The following is a 16,684-nucleotide window of genomic DNA, read 5'->3' on the forward strand; positions in this document are numbered from 1 at the left end:
CATAGGAGGCCATACCAGCTAAAAAGAAAGAATAGAACAGAGCACTATGCGGTCAGTATAAAAACACTAGAAAATATCCACCGCAGAAAATACGGATCACCACATCTGACTAAAGACATGGGGGGCATATCTGCATCTCCAGAGAAATAGCTAGGCTGCAAAAAATCCTTCACAGACCAAGCTGGACAAGACAAAAACATGAAAATGCACAGAGATATAAGGTCCACTGCAGGTGGACAGCAAAAACAAAGCCAGGACTTATCTTTGTAGAAAAACACAGCAAACTGGAGAGACCAGCAGGGAAGTGAATCCTTCAAGAACAATGGACAACTGGCACTGACTAAAGGATCCAGCAAAGCTATATACCCCAGTCAGTTTTGCAATTAGTAGATACACCTGTCCACTCCTGCGGTCCAGGCACAACTGCATTACCCTCTACAACCACCGGAGGGAGCCCAAAAGCTGAATTCACAACTGGTGATGTTATGGCAGCTAGATGGTATACCTTCCCTCAGGTGAAGTATGTACCCAGGGCTTCCCAATGGGTAGATGGTGGATGGTGAGAGGCGCAGTGAAGAACGAGGACACAAGGTTGCAGTCTCTTTACCTTTACTGAAGACTTCAACATCCACAGTCTAGAGCACCGGATCACAGGGCAGACAGAGTCCGGCCGGTTTGGAGGCAAGTCCAGAGTCCTCTTGTCCAGGTCGAAATCAGTAGCCCTCCTCTAGCGCTGCAGTGTTGTAGTCCCTTACTGCTAAGCTTCTCATAAGGTCCTCACAACTGTTGAAGATGTTACAGATGTTATGTTTCTCTCTCTCTGTCCCCCGGATGTATAGGACAAACCCGTATGACCAGTGGCTTGAGGCGTTTTAAAGGGACTCTATCATGCCCCAGCCTCTAAGGGGTGCCAACTTGCCTCCTGGGTGTAGGGCGGGCAGGTAATGTGAAATTAGCTGTCCTGCCGGTCTCTGGAGCAAAGCATAAAGGATCATTGCTCCCTCGGTGTTCCGGCTACCGGGATCCTGCGCCTCAGAAGGAGGCAGCCTGTGTAGGGCTGATCCCCTCCTCGTATCCACTCCTTTGCTATGACTTCTTTCACCCTCTCTGCAATACAGTTCTACTTCAGTGTCTCTTTCTAGAAGCTGCAGCTCTCAGGGCATGCACAGCTCAGTGTCGTTCTTCCTAGATCTCTGACAGGATCCCTCCCCTGTCAGGGACCAACTACCTGAGCGAAGCTCAGCCATCAACTCCCTAACTTTCCCTCCAGATCACCAATTTTTACCTAATTGTGAGGAGTGACCTAATAAATAGGAGCAGAGCTCTCCCTGGTGGCCTGGAGTGTGAAATGTGTTGCATGTTTGTGATACCTGGATGTCCTTCTTTGCCTCCAAACATAATACCACTCTCCCCTAGAGGAAAATGACATTACTGCAACAACCAGGACCTTGGGGCGCTGCACCAGCAACTGGGGGCCGATGTTTATAGCCTAGGAAAGGGTTAATACCCATGCATCTTCCCAGGCTATGGATATCATCCCGCAGCTGTCTGCATAGCCTTTACTGGCTATTAAAATAGGGGGGGACCCCAAAAAAATTACATGGGGTCTCTTGTGAATTCTGCTTTTGGGCTCCCTCCGGTGGTTGTAGGTGGTAATGCAGTTGTCTCTGGGCTGCAGTCCTGGACAGGTGTATCTGCTGATTGCAATTCTGACTGGGGTATTTAGGTTTGCAGGACTCATTAGTCCTTTCCAGTTGTCAATGTTTCTTGGAAAGTGTTGAATCTCTGTCTGGCTTCTTCTGCTTAGCTGCTAATTCAGCAAAGATAAGTGTCTGTTTCTTTTTCTATGGCACACAAGCTGTGTGCTTGTTTTTTGATTGTATTCCTGCTCTGAGTTTAGGAGCCTCTGGAGTTGCAGATATACGTTCCACGTCTTTAGTTAGATGGAGGAATTTTTGTATAATCTGCTGTGGATATTTTTGGAAGGGTTTTAATACTGACCGCACAGAACTCTGTCCTATCCTTTCCTATTTTAGCTAGAGTGGCCTCTTGTGCTAAATCCTGTTTTCTGCCTGTGTTTGTCTTTCCTCTCCTACTCACAGCCAATATTTGTGGGGGGCTGCCTATCCTTTGGGGTTCTGCTCTGAGGCAAGGTAGTATTCCTATTTCCATCTTTAGGGGTATTTAGTCCTCCGGCTGTGACGAGGTGTCTAGGGTTTGTTAGGTACACCCCACGGCTACTTCTAGTTGCGGTGTTAAGATCAGGATTTGCAGTCAGTATAGTTACCACCTACTCCAGTGAAAGTTTTCATGCTGCTCCAAGGTCACCGGATCATAACAGTACAACTGGCCCATAATGAGTTAAATGCATCTCAGAAGAAGGGAAGAAAGGTGTTGAGCCTTTTTTTTTCTTCAGTCTGCTTTATCTTCTCTTCCCACTTTATCTCTGGGTGGCTGAGGAGCCTTGTGCTAGCATGAATGTTCAGGAATTAGCTTCTCGTGTAGACCAGCTTGCTGCTAGGGTACAGAGGATTTCTGATTATATTGTTCAGACTCCTGTTTTAGAGCCGAAGATTCCTACTCCAGACTTGTTTTTTGGTGACAGGTCCAAATTTTTGAGTTTTAAAAACAACTGTAAACTGTTTTTTGCTTTGAGACCTCGATCCTCTGGTGATTCCATTCAGCAGGTTAAAATCGTCATCTCCCTGCTGCGTGGCGACCCGCAGGATTGGGCGTTTTCCCTGGAATCCGGGAATCCGGCTTTGCTTAATGTAGACTCCTTTTTTCAGGCTTTAGGATTATTATATGATGAACCTAATTCTGTGGATCAAGCTGAGAAGACCTTGTTGGCCTTGTCTCAGGGTCAAGAGGCGGTAGAATTGTATTGTCAGAAATTCAGAAAATGGTCTGGGTTGACTAAATGGAATAATGATGCTTTGGCAGCAATTTTCAGAAAGGGTCTTTCTGAATCCATTAAAGATGTTATGGTGGGGTTTCCCACGCCTTCCGGTCTGAGTGATTCTATGTCTCTGGCCATTCAGATTGACCGGCGCCTACGGGAGCGCAGAACTGTGCGCGCTGTGGCGTTGTTCTCAGAGCAGACTCCTGAGCCAATGCAGTGTGATAGGATTCTGTCTAAAACGGAACGACAAGGATTCAGACGTCAGAATAGGTTGTGTTATTATTGTGGCGACGCTTCTCATGTCATTTCAGTCTGCCCTAAGCGGACAAAGAGGATCGCTAGTTAATTTACCATCAGTACTGTACAACCTAAATTTCTGTTATCTGTTTCCTTGATCTGCTCATTGTCATAATTTTCTGTCATGGCGTTTGTGGATTCAGGCGCCACTTGAACTTAATGAACTTTGAGTTTGCCAGGTGTTGTGGTTTTCCCTTGCAGCCTTTGCAGAACCTTATTCCTTTAAGGGGCATTGATGCTACACCCTTGGCTAAAAATAAGCCCCAGTTTTGGACACAGGTGACCATGCGCATGGCGCCAGCCCATCAGGAAGATTGTCGATTTCTGGTGTTGCATAATTTGCATGATGCTATCGTGCTGGGTTTTCCGTGGTTGCAGGTACATAATCCTGTGTTGGATTGGAAGTCCATGTCTGTGACTAGTTGGGGTTGTCAGGGGGTTCATAATGATGTTCCTTTGATGTCAATCTCCTCTTCTTCCTCTTCTGAAATTCCAGAGTTTTTGTCTGATTTTCAGGATGTATTCTATGAGCCCAAGTCCAGTTTCCTTCCACCGCACAGGGACTGCGATTGTGCTATTGACTTGATTCCAGGCTGTAAGTTTCCTAAGGATCGACTTTTCAACCTGTCTGTGCCTGAACATACCGCCATGCGGAGCTATATTAAGGAGTCTTTGGAGAAAGGGCATATTCGGCCATCTTCTTCATTGTTGGGAGCGGGGTTCTTTTTTGTTGCTAAAAAAGTTGGTTCCTTGAGACCCTGTATTGATTATCGCCTCTTGAATAAAATCACGGTCAAGTTTCAATACCCTTTACCTTTGCTTACCGATTTGATTGCTAGGATTAAGGGAGCTAGTTAGTTTACGAAGATTGACCTTCGGGGGGCATATAATCTTGTTCGTATTAAGCAGGGTGATGAATGGAAAACTGCGTTTAACACGCCCGAAGGCCATTTTGAATACCTTGTGATGCCATTCGGGCTCACTAATGCTCCATCTGTTTTTCAGTCCTTCATGCATGATATTTTCCGGACTTATATTGATAAGTTCTTGATTGTATATTTGGACGATATTTTGATTTTTTCCGATGATTGGGAGTCTCATGTGGAACAGGTCAGGATGGTATTTCAGATCCTTCGTGACAATGTCCAGTTTGTGAAAGGGTCTAAGTGTATCTTTGGGGTGCAGAAGGTTTCTTTTTTGGGCTTTATTTTTTCTCCCTCGTCTATAGAGATGGATCCGGTTAAGGTTGAGGCCGTTCATGATTGGATTCAGCCCACATCCGTTAAGAGCTTTCAGAAATTTTTGGGGTTTTGCAAATTTTTATCGCTGTTTCATTGCTAATTTTTCCAGCGTGGTTAAACCCTTGACCGATTTGACGAAGAAAGGCGCTGATGTGGCGAATTGGTCCTCTGCGGCTGTCTCTGCCTTTCTGGAGCTTAAACGTCGATTTACTTCTGCTCCGGTGTTGCGCCAACCGGATGTTTCTCTTCCGTTTCAGGTTGAGGTTGACGCTTCTGAGATTGGGGCTGGGGCCGTTTTGTCTCAGAGGGATGCTGTTGGTTCCTTAATGAAACCGTGTGCCTTCTTTTCCAGTAAGTTTTCGCCTGCTGAACGCAATTATGATGTCGGCAATCGGGAGTTGTTGGCTATGAAGTGGGCGTTTGAGGAGTGGCGACATTGGCTTGAAGGAGCTAAGCACCGTATTGTGGTCTTGACCGATCATAAGAATTTGATTTACCTCGAGTCTGCCAAACGGCTGAATCCTAGACAGGCTCGATGGTCCTTGTTTTTTTTCCATTTTGATTTCGTGGTCTCGTACCTTCCGGGTTCTAAGAACATTAAGGCTGATGCCCTCTCTAGGAGTTTTTCGCCTGATTCTCCTGAGGTCTTAGAACCGGTCGGTATTCTGAAAGAAGGGGTGGTCCTTTCTGCCATTTCCCCTGATTTACGACGGGTTCTTCAGGAATTTCAGGCTGACAAACCTGACCGCTGTCCTGTGGGGAAACTGTTTGTTACTGACAGATGGACTAGTAGAGTGATTTCTGAGGTTCACTGTTCCGTGTTGGCTGGTCATCCTGGCATTTTTGGTACCAGAGACTTGGTTGGTAGGTCCTTTTGGTGGCCTTCTTTGTCGCGTGATGTGCGTTCTTTTGTGCAGTCCTGTGGGACTTGTGCGCGGGCCAAGCCTTGTTGTTCCCGTGCTAGTGGGTTGCTTTTGCCATTGCCGGTCCCTGAGAGGCCCTGGACGCATATTTCTATGGATTTTATTTCCGATCTTCCGGTTTCCCAGAGGATGTCGGTTATCTGGGTTGTTTGTGACCGGTTCTCTAAGATGGTTGATTTGGTGCCTTTGCCTAAATTGCCTTCCTCTTCGGATTTGGTTCCGTTGTTTTTTCAGCATGTGGTTCGTTTGCATGGTATTCCGGAGAATATTGTGTCCGACAGAGGTTCCCAGTTTGTTTCTAGGTTTTGGTGGGCCTTTTGTGCTAGGCTGGGCATTGATTTGTCTTTTTCTTCTGCGTTTCATCCTCAGACAAATGGTCAGACCGAGCAAACTAATCAGACTTTGGAGACTTATTTGAGATGCTTTGTGTCTGCTGATCAGGATGATTGGGTGGCTTTCTTGCCATTGGCCGAGTTTGCCCTTAATAATTGGGCTAGTTCGGCTACTTTGGTTTCGCCTTTCTTTTGTAATTTTGGTTTTCATCCTCGTTTTTCTTCTGGGCAGGTTGAGCCTTCTGACTGTCCTGGTGTGGATTCTGTGGTTGACAGGTTGCAGCAGATTTGGGCTCATGTGGTGGACAATTTGGTGTTGTCTCAGGAGGAGGCTCAATGTTTTGCTAACCGTCATCGGTGTGTTGGTTCCCGGCTTCGGGTTGGGGATCTGGTCTGGTTGTCTTCCCGTCATGTTCCTATGAAGGTTTCTTCTCCTATGTTTAAGCCTCGGTTTATTGGTCCTTATAGGATTTCTGAGATTATTAATCCGGTGTCTTTTCGACTGGCGCTTCCAGCCTCTTTTGCTATCCATAATGTCTTCCATAGATCTTTATTGCGGAAATATGTGGAGCCCGTTGTTCCCTCTGTTGATCCTCCGGCCCCTGTGTTGGTTGATGGGGAGTTGGAATATGTTGTTGAGAAGATTTTGGATTCCCGTTTTTCGAGGCGGAAGCTTCAGTACCTTGTCAAATGGAAGGGTTATGGCCAGGAGGATAATTCTTGGGTTTTTGCCTCTGATGTCCATGCCGCTGATTTGGTTTGTGCCTTTCATCTGGCTCATCCTGATCGGCCTGGGGGCTCTGGTGAGGGTTCGGTGACCCCTCCTCAAGGGGGGGTACTGTTGTGAATTCTGCTTTTGGGCTCCCTCCGGTGGTTGTAGGTGGTAATGCAGTTGTCTCTGGGCTGAAGCCTGGACAGGTGTATCTGCTGAATGTAATTCTGACTGGGGTATTGCGGTATGTTCAGGCACAGACAGGTTGAAAAGTCGACCCTTAGGAAACTTACAGCCTGGAATCAAGTCAATAGCACAATCGCAGTCCCTGTGCGGTGGAAGGAAATTGGACTTGGGCTCATCGAATACATCCTGAAAATCAGACAAAAACTCTGGAATTTCAGAAGAGGAAGAAGAGGAGATTGACATCAAAGGAACATCATTATGAACCCCCTGACAACCCCAACTAGTCACAGACATGGACTTCCAATCCAACACAGGATTATGTACCTGCAACCACGGAAAACCCAGCACGATAGCATCATGCAAATTATGCAACACCAGAAATCGACAATCTTCCTGATGGGCTGGCGCCATGCGCATGGTCACCTGTGTCCAAAACTGGGGCTTATTTTTAGCCAAGGGTGTAGCATCAATGCCCCTTAAAGGAATAAGGTTCTGCAAAGGCTGCAAGGGAAAACCACAACGCCTGGCAAACTCAAAGTCCATTAAGTTCAAGGCGGCGCCTGAATCCACAAACGCCATGACAGAAAATTATGACAATGAGCAGATCAAGGACACAGATAACAGAAATTTAGGTTGTACAGTACTGATGGTAAATGAACTAGCGATCCTCTTTGTCCGCTTAGGGCAGACTGAAATGACATGAGAAGCGTCGCCACAATAATAACACAACCTATTCTGACGTCTGAATCCTTGTCGTTCCGTTTTAGACAGAATCCTATCACACTGCATTGGCTCAGGAGTCTGCTCTGAGAACAACGCCACAGCGTGCACAGTTTTGCGCTCCCGTAAGCGCCGGTCAATCTGAATGGCCAGAGACATAGAATCACTCAGACCAGAAGGCGTGGGAAACCCCATTGTAACATCTTTAATGGATTCAGAAAGACCCTTTCTGAAAATTGCCGCCAAAGCATCATTATTCCATTTAGTCAACACAGATCATTTTCTGAATTTCTGACAATACAATTCTGCCGCCTCTTGACCCTGAGACAGGACCAACAAGGTCTTCTCAGCTTGATCCACAGAATTAGGTTCATTATATAATAATCCTAAAGCCTGAAAAAAGGAGTCTACATTAAGCAAAGCCGGATTCCCAGATTCCAGGGAAAACGCCCAATCCTGCAGGTCGCCATGCAGCAGGGAGATGACGATTTTAACCTGCTGAATGGAATGACCAGAGGATCGAGGTCTCAGAGCAAAAAATAGTTTACAGTTGGTTTTAAAACTCAAAAATTCGGACCTGTCTCCAAAAAACATATCAGGAGTAGGAATCTTCGGCTCTAAAACAGGAGTTTGAACAATATAATCAGAAATACCCTGTACCCTAGCAGCAAGCTGGTCTACACGAGAAACTAATTCCTGAACATCCATGCTTGCACAAGGCTCCTCAGCCACCCAGAGATAAAGAGGGAAGAGAAGATAAAGCAGACTGAAGAAAAAAAAATGGCTCAACACCTTTCTTCCCTTCATCTGAGATGCATTTAACTCATTATGGGCCAGTTGTACTGTTATGATCCGGTGACCTTGGAGCAGCGTGAAAACTTTCACTGGAGTAGGTGGTAACTATACTGACCGCAAATGCTGATCTTAACACCGCAACTAGAAGTAGCCGTGGGGTGTACCTAACAAGCCCTAGACACCTCGTCACAGCCGGAGGACTAAATACCCCTAAAGATGGAAATAGGAATACTATCTTGCCTCAGAGAAGAACCCCAAAGGATAGGCAGCCCCCCACAAATATTGGCTGTGAGTAGGAGAGGAAAGACAAACACAGGCAGAAAACAGGATTTAGCACAAGAGGCCGCTCTAGCTAAAATAGGAAAGGATAGGACAGAGTTCTGTGCGGTCAGTATTAAAACCCTTCCAAAAATATCCACAGCAGATTATACAAAAATTCCTCCATCTAACTAAAGACGTGGAATGTATATCTGCAACTCCAGAGACTACTAAACTCAGAGCAGGAATACAATAAAAAACAAGCACACAGCTTGTGTGCCATAGAAAAAGAAACAGACACTTATCTTTGCTGAATTGGCAGCTAAGCAGGAGAAGCCAGACAGAGATCAAATACTTCCCAAGAAACATTGACAACTGGCAAGGACGAATGAGTCCTGCAAACCTAAATACTTCAGTCAGAACTGCAATCAGTAGATACACCTGTCCAGGACTGCAGCCCAGAGACAACTGCATTACCACCTACAACCACCGGAGGGAGCCCAAAAGCAGAATTCACAACAGCCACCCCAGAAATGGTGCATCTTTAAGATGTGCCAATTCCGGCACTTAGCCTCTCTCTTCCCACTGCCCTGTAGCTGTGGCATATGGGGTAATAAGGGGGTAATGTCACCTTTGTATTGTAAGGTGACATCAAGCCCGTTTAGTAATGGAAAGGCATCAATAAGACATCTATCGATTACTAATCCTAAAGTAGTGAAAGAGTTAAAAAAAAAAACACAGCAAGAAAAAAGTATTTTAATATTCTTAATTTCACCATACTTACAAGCACGCCTAATTCCCCGAAGCCATCGATCTCCTGCCAAAAATAAAAAATAATAAACCAACTGTTTACTCCCTGGTCCAATTAATGAGTGTCCCATGATTATCTCCCCTATAGAACAGTGACATCAGGAGATGTCTCCTGCAGTGCATTGCCGAAGAGGACACATGCACACACACAGACACAGAGATCCACGCACACACATACACGCAGACCCCGGCACACACTATACACGCAATAGTCACCGCCCACACACTCCCTCCTTCCGCTCTGCAGCATTTCATCCGCAGCAAAACCACACATCTTTTTTACATATGTGGGTTTGCTGCGGATGTGCCTGACTCAATGGAGGTCAATGGGTGCAGAAACTCTGCAGATCCGCCAAAAGAATTGACATGCTGCGGAAAAAAAAGCCGCTATTCCGCTCGGTTTTTTTTCGCAGCATGTGCACAACAAATGTCAATTTCACATTGACTAACATTGGCTGTGCACTACACTGTGGATTTGATGCAATTCCGCGCATCCCAAAACGCCGCGGAAACGCATCAAAATCCGCAACGTGTGCACATAGCCTAACAATGTAGCAAAAGTTACTTGGAACCATGATCTGTCCAGTCGTTGAGTTTACTGGAGCCTTGCCATCCCTAAGGCTGCCATCACACTAGCAGTATTTGGTCAGTATTTTACATCAGTATTTGTAAGCCAAAACTAGGAGTGGAACAAATAGAGGAAAAGTATCAAAGAAACATATGCACCACTTCTGCATTTATCACCCACTCCTGGTTTTGGCTTACAAATACTGATGTAAAATACTGACCAAATACTGCTAGTGTGACTGCAGCCTAATAGAAACATATGCACCACTTCTGTATTTATCACCCACACCTGGTTTTGGCTTACAAATACTGATGTAAAATACTGACCAAATACTGCTAGTTTGACGGCACTAATAGTCAACAGCTGGCTTGAGAACAGTCCAGCAGAAATATCGGCAGTCATGTGGACCCTGTTCAGCAACATTTTCTTCACTTGTCGCCAAAGGTATGATGCTTTTAGGCACAGGCATTAAGTTGATCAGTAGGGGTTGATCTTGGTATAATGGGTAGTGTTTGTCAAAAGTCACCTGCCAAAACAACAACTATACTTCCCATGATAGAATTGTTTCCACGCAAGTCTTGCAGCAGTCTGTCCACTGCTTCCAGAGCCCTCTTGTGTGACATCATGCATTCATCCCAAATGATGGCACTGCACTTTTGAAACAGTTTGGCCTGTCCTGATCCTTTGGCAATGTTGCAAACTGGGCTGTCACTGTGAGATAGGCTTTAAGTGGTAGCTTGAATGTCCAATGTGCCGTCCTACCACCAGTTAAAAGTGTAGCTGCAATTGCAGAAGATGCCACTGCAAGTGCAATCTTTTGTTGTTGCTGAAATTTTGCTAGGAGCAAGTTGATTAAAAATGTCTTTCCTGTTCCACCTTGAGCATCTATGAATACTTTTAATATTGTGGTCTTCAAAAAAGAAAAATGTTGCTTCAACAAAACCCGTGCTAGCGCATGCGCAATAGCATCTATCAGCAAGCAATGCTTTCAATTTGCACATGTGCAGCCCACTGTGTTCCGAGGACCAGTGTGGGAACGCGCACAAGAAAAAGAAATTATCACTGTTGAACATAGCAACACTCCCATACTGGTACACAGAACACAACCGGCGCCATTTTTGAAGCAAAATTTTCTTTTTAACACAATATTAACCCCCTAACAACTGCCGATACGACTTTTAACGGCGGTAGTTAAGGGGCCTTATTCCTCCTGCACCTCATGCTCCTTTATACACAGCATTTTTCTGCAGCACAGCTTTCTCCTTCATAGTCGCCTCCTCTGGCAGCACCTCACACTCCTCTTCCATATACAATTGGAAACACTTGATCCAGAGAGAAATTGCGCTAATTGCAATAAAGCATATTGTATACTGTACACAGCCTACTTCTTCTGCAGCACCACACTTTTCTTCTTTAGACCTTGTTGACACGTTATTTGGTCAGTATTTTTACCTCAGTATTTGTCAGCTAAAACTTGGAGTAAAACAATCATAGGAAAAGAATGTGGCCTTATACACAGCCTCCACCTGCAGCGCCTCACTCTTCTCTATACACAGCCTCATACTGCAACAGCACCTCACTTCTCTCATTTTCCCATCATACCTCTCATTTTCCCCCTCCCACCTCTCATTTTCCCCCCTCATACCTGTCATTTTGACCTCACCCCTGTCATTTTCCGATCAGTCCACTATTTTCCCCTAACTTCTCTCATTTTCCACTCACACTTCTTCATTTTCACCTCATACCTCATTTTCACCACACACCTCTCATTTTCTCCCCACTCCACTATTTTCCCCTCACTCATCTCATTTTCTCCTCACTCCTCTCATTTTCCCTCACTCCTCTCATTTTCATCTCACTCCTCTCTTCTCACATAGCAATTTCCTGTTATGAGCACATAGGTGTAATCCATGAGGCTCCTCACTTTCCCTTGATGTCATGCCTCAAATGAGCAACTCCATTCTAGACACGACGGAGCTAGATGTAGCCTGTGCCTGCCGCGCATTGATACTCTGAAAGCGGCAGCCCTGATTGTAGCTTGCAGCAGCTGGGACGTCTCAACCAGAGAGTATTGCAGGGTGGCTTTCGAGGTGAATGTGTCTCTGCCCGTGTGTGCTAACAACATGGGCCGTGTGGATGGGGCTTTGCTTGTGGAGTGAGTGTGGCGGTAAGGAGTGGGCGGGGTTATGTGGAGTGGGTGTGGCTTGATACACATACATACACTCAGCTTTATATATATAGATAACACCAAAACTTTTTCTCCACTCATGGTTAGTGGTTGGGTGAAGCCATATATTGTCAATCTACTGTGTTTTCTTTTTTTAAATCATAATGACAACCCAAACATCCAAATAACCTTGATCAAAAGTTCACTTACCCCATTTTACAAAGAGAAAACACAGTAGTTTGACAATAAATGGTCTTACCTAACCACTACTGTATGTGTCTGTACATCTGTGTATGTATGTGTGTGTATATATGGTATATGTGTATGCATATGTGTGTATGGTATGTGTATACTATATGTGTGTATGTATGTATGGTATATACACAGTGGCTATGGAACCCCTGAGTAAGAGGGGCCCGGCGATGCCATACCCTGCATCGCGCATTCAACTAATAGGCATCATAGATGCCGATACAGTTGAAAGCAGTGATGAAGGAGAGAGCATCATGTGGCGCTTCCTTCCACTCCCCCCTCTACCTCTGACTCAGCATGTGCCAGCAGGGGAGACGCTCTGGAGAATCCAGAGCAGCAGGGGAACTAGCAGGAGAGGTAAGCAGTGTGTGTTGCACTATACTGTGTGTAGGGGGGCTGCACTGTACTATGTGTGTGTGGGGGCTGCATTATACTGTGTGTGTGGGAGCTGCATTAGACTGTGTGTGGGGGCTGCATTATACTGTGTATGTGTGGGGGCTGCATTATATTGTGTGTGGGGGACTGCATTATACTGTGTGGGGGGACTCACTATACTGTGTGAGGGGCTGCATTATATTGTGTGTGGGGGACAGCATTATGCTGCGTGTGTTTGTGGGGGGGCTGAATTATATTGTGTGTAGGGGCTGCTTTATACTGTGGGTGTGTGGGGGGCTGCACTATACTATGTGTGTGTTTGTGGGGGGTTGAATTATACTGTGTGGGGTGGCTGCATTATACTGAGAGGGCTGCATTATGCTCTCTGAGGGGACTACATTATACTCTATGAGGGGGCTTCAGTATACTCTGAGAGGGCTGCATTATACTCTGTGAGGGGGCTGCAGTGTACCCTATGAGGGGCTGCAGTATACTCTGAGGGGGGCTGCAGTATACTTTGAGGTCATTGCAGAATACTCTGAGTGGGACTGCATTATACTCTGAGGGGGCTGCAGTATATTCTGAAAGGGCTGAGGGGGGCTGCATTATGCCCTATGAGGGGACTACATTATACTCTATGAGGATGGCCCCCCCAAAGAAGCCAACGCAAAACGCACGTTGCGGCTGTCCAGGTGGTGTCCCTCTGAGGAACTGTGGGTAAGAGCTTTCCCTTATTTGTGAGGTAACTAGTATGTTGTGCATCCTTTTGCTTTAGAGCATTTTTGGGGATCCCACACTGGTGGAGAGTACATTATTACCTTCCTAGCTCTGTACTTAGGCTATTTGAAGCATTGGCACTTTGTGAAACTGTTGTAATACAGATTTGTGTTTGCTCTACTCACCTCTATATGTAACATGAATTAAGTGACCCACATGTCCGTTGTTACATCTCTATGGTGCTGCCCCTGCACATACAGTATAATGCAGCCCCCACACACACAGTATCATGCAGCCCCCCACACATACAGTATGATGCAGCTCCCCCCACACACACAGTATGATGCACTCCTGCACACATACACACAGCATAATGCAGCCCCTAACACTGTAATGCAGCCACTCTCACACACTATAATGCAGCCCCCCACACACACAGTTTAATGCAGCCCCCCACTCACAGTATAGTGCAGTCCCCACAAACAGTATAGTGCAGCCCCTGCACACACAGCATAATGCAGCCCCTCACTCACACATAATATAATGCAGTTCCCCACTCACAGTATAATACAGCCCCCACACACAGTATAGTGCAGCCCCACACACAGTATAGTGCAGCTCTACCACTCACAGTATAATGCAGCCGCCACACACACACATAGTGTAATGCAGCCCCCACTCACAGTATAATGCAGCCCCCACAAGCACAGTATAATGCAGCACACACACAATACTTACCTCTCCTCCTCATTCCCTCACTGCTCTTGCTTCTGCAGCATGTCTCAGCATCTCATCAGCTCCACTGCTGGCACACGCCGTGTCAGAGGCAGAGGGGGAGTAATGGGAGAGAGAACATCATCTGACATTCTCTCCTCCATCACTGCTTCAACTCTATCGGCATCTATGATGCCGATAAGTTGACTACAAAATGCGGGGGGAGGGGAGCATCGGCGGGCCCCTCTTACTCACGGTCACAGGCCCCATAGTGGCCACTGCCTGTCTGGGGGCCCCTGGAGGAGCGGGGGCCCTAGGCAACTGTGTGGTCCATCTGCACCTAACGCCAGGCCCTGTATGCAGGCAAGTCATCACATTCCAGTCAGCCACACAATTCCAGCTCAAGTGTGGCAAAAAGTATGCACATTGAACCAGTTACTGGACTAAATGCCTATGCTGGACCCTAGTTTCCTGTGCTCCTAGGTCAGAAGGCCACAGACAATATGAATAACACTACTCAGCCAACAACTGTCTGTCCAAAGTCAGCGAAAACTGACATGGTTGACTTTGGAAGGTACATGGTTCACCGCAAACTTACTAAGACTGGTCTCACAAGGGTTGATGAGCAATCTGAAAATTACAGAGGTTGGAAATGTTCTTTTTGAACCGTAATTAGTGATCTCGTCATCACTGCTGCTGAAGAGCTAGATCTGAACAGGTGGTTCGGGCCACAATCCACAGAGCGGGTCAAGAGACTAAGTTCTGTCCACAACAGCAATCCAGCTGTTGGTTCATGCCTGCATGCGAAAGAATAGAACAAAGCTATAGTAGTCCTTATGCCAAAGAAAATGCACTATTCAAGCATCTACAGGATTTTACAGCACCATCCTGGGCAATCAGAGCAACCGATCATTTGCAATGTCAGAACTCTTTGATCTGTTTAACTTAAAGGGAAATGCTTACCCCTACAGTTTGGGTACCTGTAGTGGTGTTACAGAGGTCTTTGGGATAATGGACTCAAAGTATCTTCTTCTGCGAACAATGTGGAGATACCCCTACTCACTGTTATCCAGTGCATACCATCCAACAGAGAGAAGATCCCAACCCCAGAGGCTGCTCTTCATCACCCTTATCTAAAGACTATAGCCAACAAGACACCAGCCCTTGACAACAGCGCAAATATCCTGATTTTGCTAGTGAGATTACAAACAACAGAGTTCTTCCATCACCTTGCCTTGGAAACATGTGCTTTGGTCGGAGTGGATGCGCTTTTGGCACCCATACACCCGGATGAAGTCTTGACAGATGGCTCACACCACCCATTCTGCAGTCTGATCTCTAGTCGGGGTGACTACTGCGAAATGATCGGTCATCACCAAACAGTACTGTAGCCCCTGGGCCGAGTGTCCCACGAGGAGATAGTCGATCATCAAGACTTCTAGCGGCTGTTTAGTTTGTATGGTCTGGATGGGTGCCCTCTGTTCGGTAGTCTTAATGAGGTCACATACTCGACGTTGCCGGCAAATCTCTTCCACCACAGACTCCAACCAGGGGCAATACACATACTGCTGTAACCATTGGTTGGTCTTTGTGGGCCCGAAGTGAGCTCCAAATTCATGGTCTTCTTTAGCTACTTCTTGAGCCATTCTTCCTGGCATGACCACCTGCCACGTTACTTCCATATCTTTTGGCTATTGTCTCTTACGATATAGCACTGACTCTCGCATTTCCAGTCTATCACACTGGAGGAACACACTCTTCATTTCAGAGTCCAGATCATCTCTCTCTTGTTTGCCAGGCTTCCGCTTCTGAGTTACCCACCATTTCATCTGTCTCAGCCCTTTGTCTTCATCCTGAACATGTCCCTATTCCTCATTGGTTCTCCCCAGAGACCGGGGTAATGCGCAGGCCTCCCTTCTTGACTGGGCCACAACCACTGGGAGCTTAAAATTACAAAAGTCTGGGGTTTTCCCCCTCTTCGAGTTGCTCATCGAGATCCACCATTGGAGTCTCCACAGTCACTCTTGACAGCCCATCAGCATTTGCGTTTTCGGTAGCAGAGCGATAACAGATGGTAAAGTCAAACTTGGCTAGGCGAGCCACCCACCGTTGTTCTAAGGCCCCCAATTTAGCATTCTCAAGGTGGGCCAGGAAATAATTGTCTGTTGAACTTGAATCTTGGTCCCTGTCAGGAAGCCCCCAAACTTCTCTGTCATGGCCCACACAAGGGCCAGGAGCTCTAACCGGAAGGAGCTGTAATTGTGAGGGTTTCTTTTGCTGTCTCGCAGGGACCTGCTGGCATACCCGATGACTCTCTCACTTCTATCCTGTATCTGAGCAAGTACTGCACCGAGTCCATGAAGTCTACCATCTGTGTACAACAGGGTCGATCGAAGTCTGCGTAGGCCAAAATCGGGGCTGAGGTAAGGGCATTCTTTATAGCCTGGAAGGCCTCATCTTGTCTCTAGGCCCAAGGGATGTACTGGGTCTTCGGTACTCCAGCGGTCCCCCTCACCAGCTCATTGAAAGGATCCGCCACCTTTGCAAAGTCTTTAACGAACCGGCGGTAGTACCCGTCGAGCCCCAGAAAGGCCTGGAGTTCTCTCGCTGTTCAAGGGACTGGCCACTTCTGGATAGCAGCCACTTTTTCTGGTGAGGGTAGAACTCAATTTTATGAAACTATGTGGCCCAGGTACTCGATCTCCCTCTTGAAAA

The sequence above is a fragment of the Ranitomeya imitator genome, chromosome 2 (genome assembly GCF_032444005.1).
Source record: "Ranitomeya imitator isolate aRanImi1 chromosome 2, aRanImi1.pri, whole genome shotgun sequence".
Taxonomy (NCBI): Eukaryota; Metazoa; Chordata; class Amphibia; order Anura; family Dendrobatidae; genus Ranitomeya; species Ranitomeya imitator.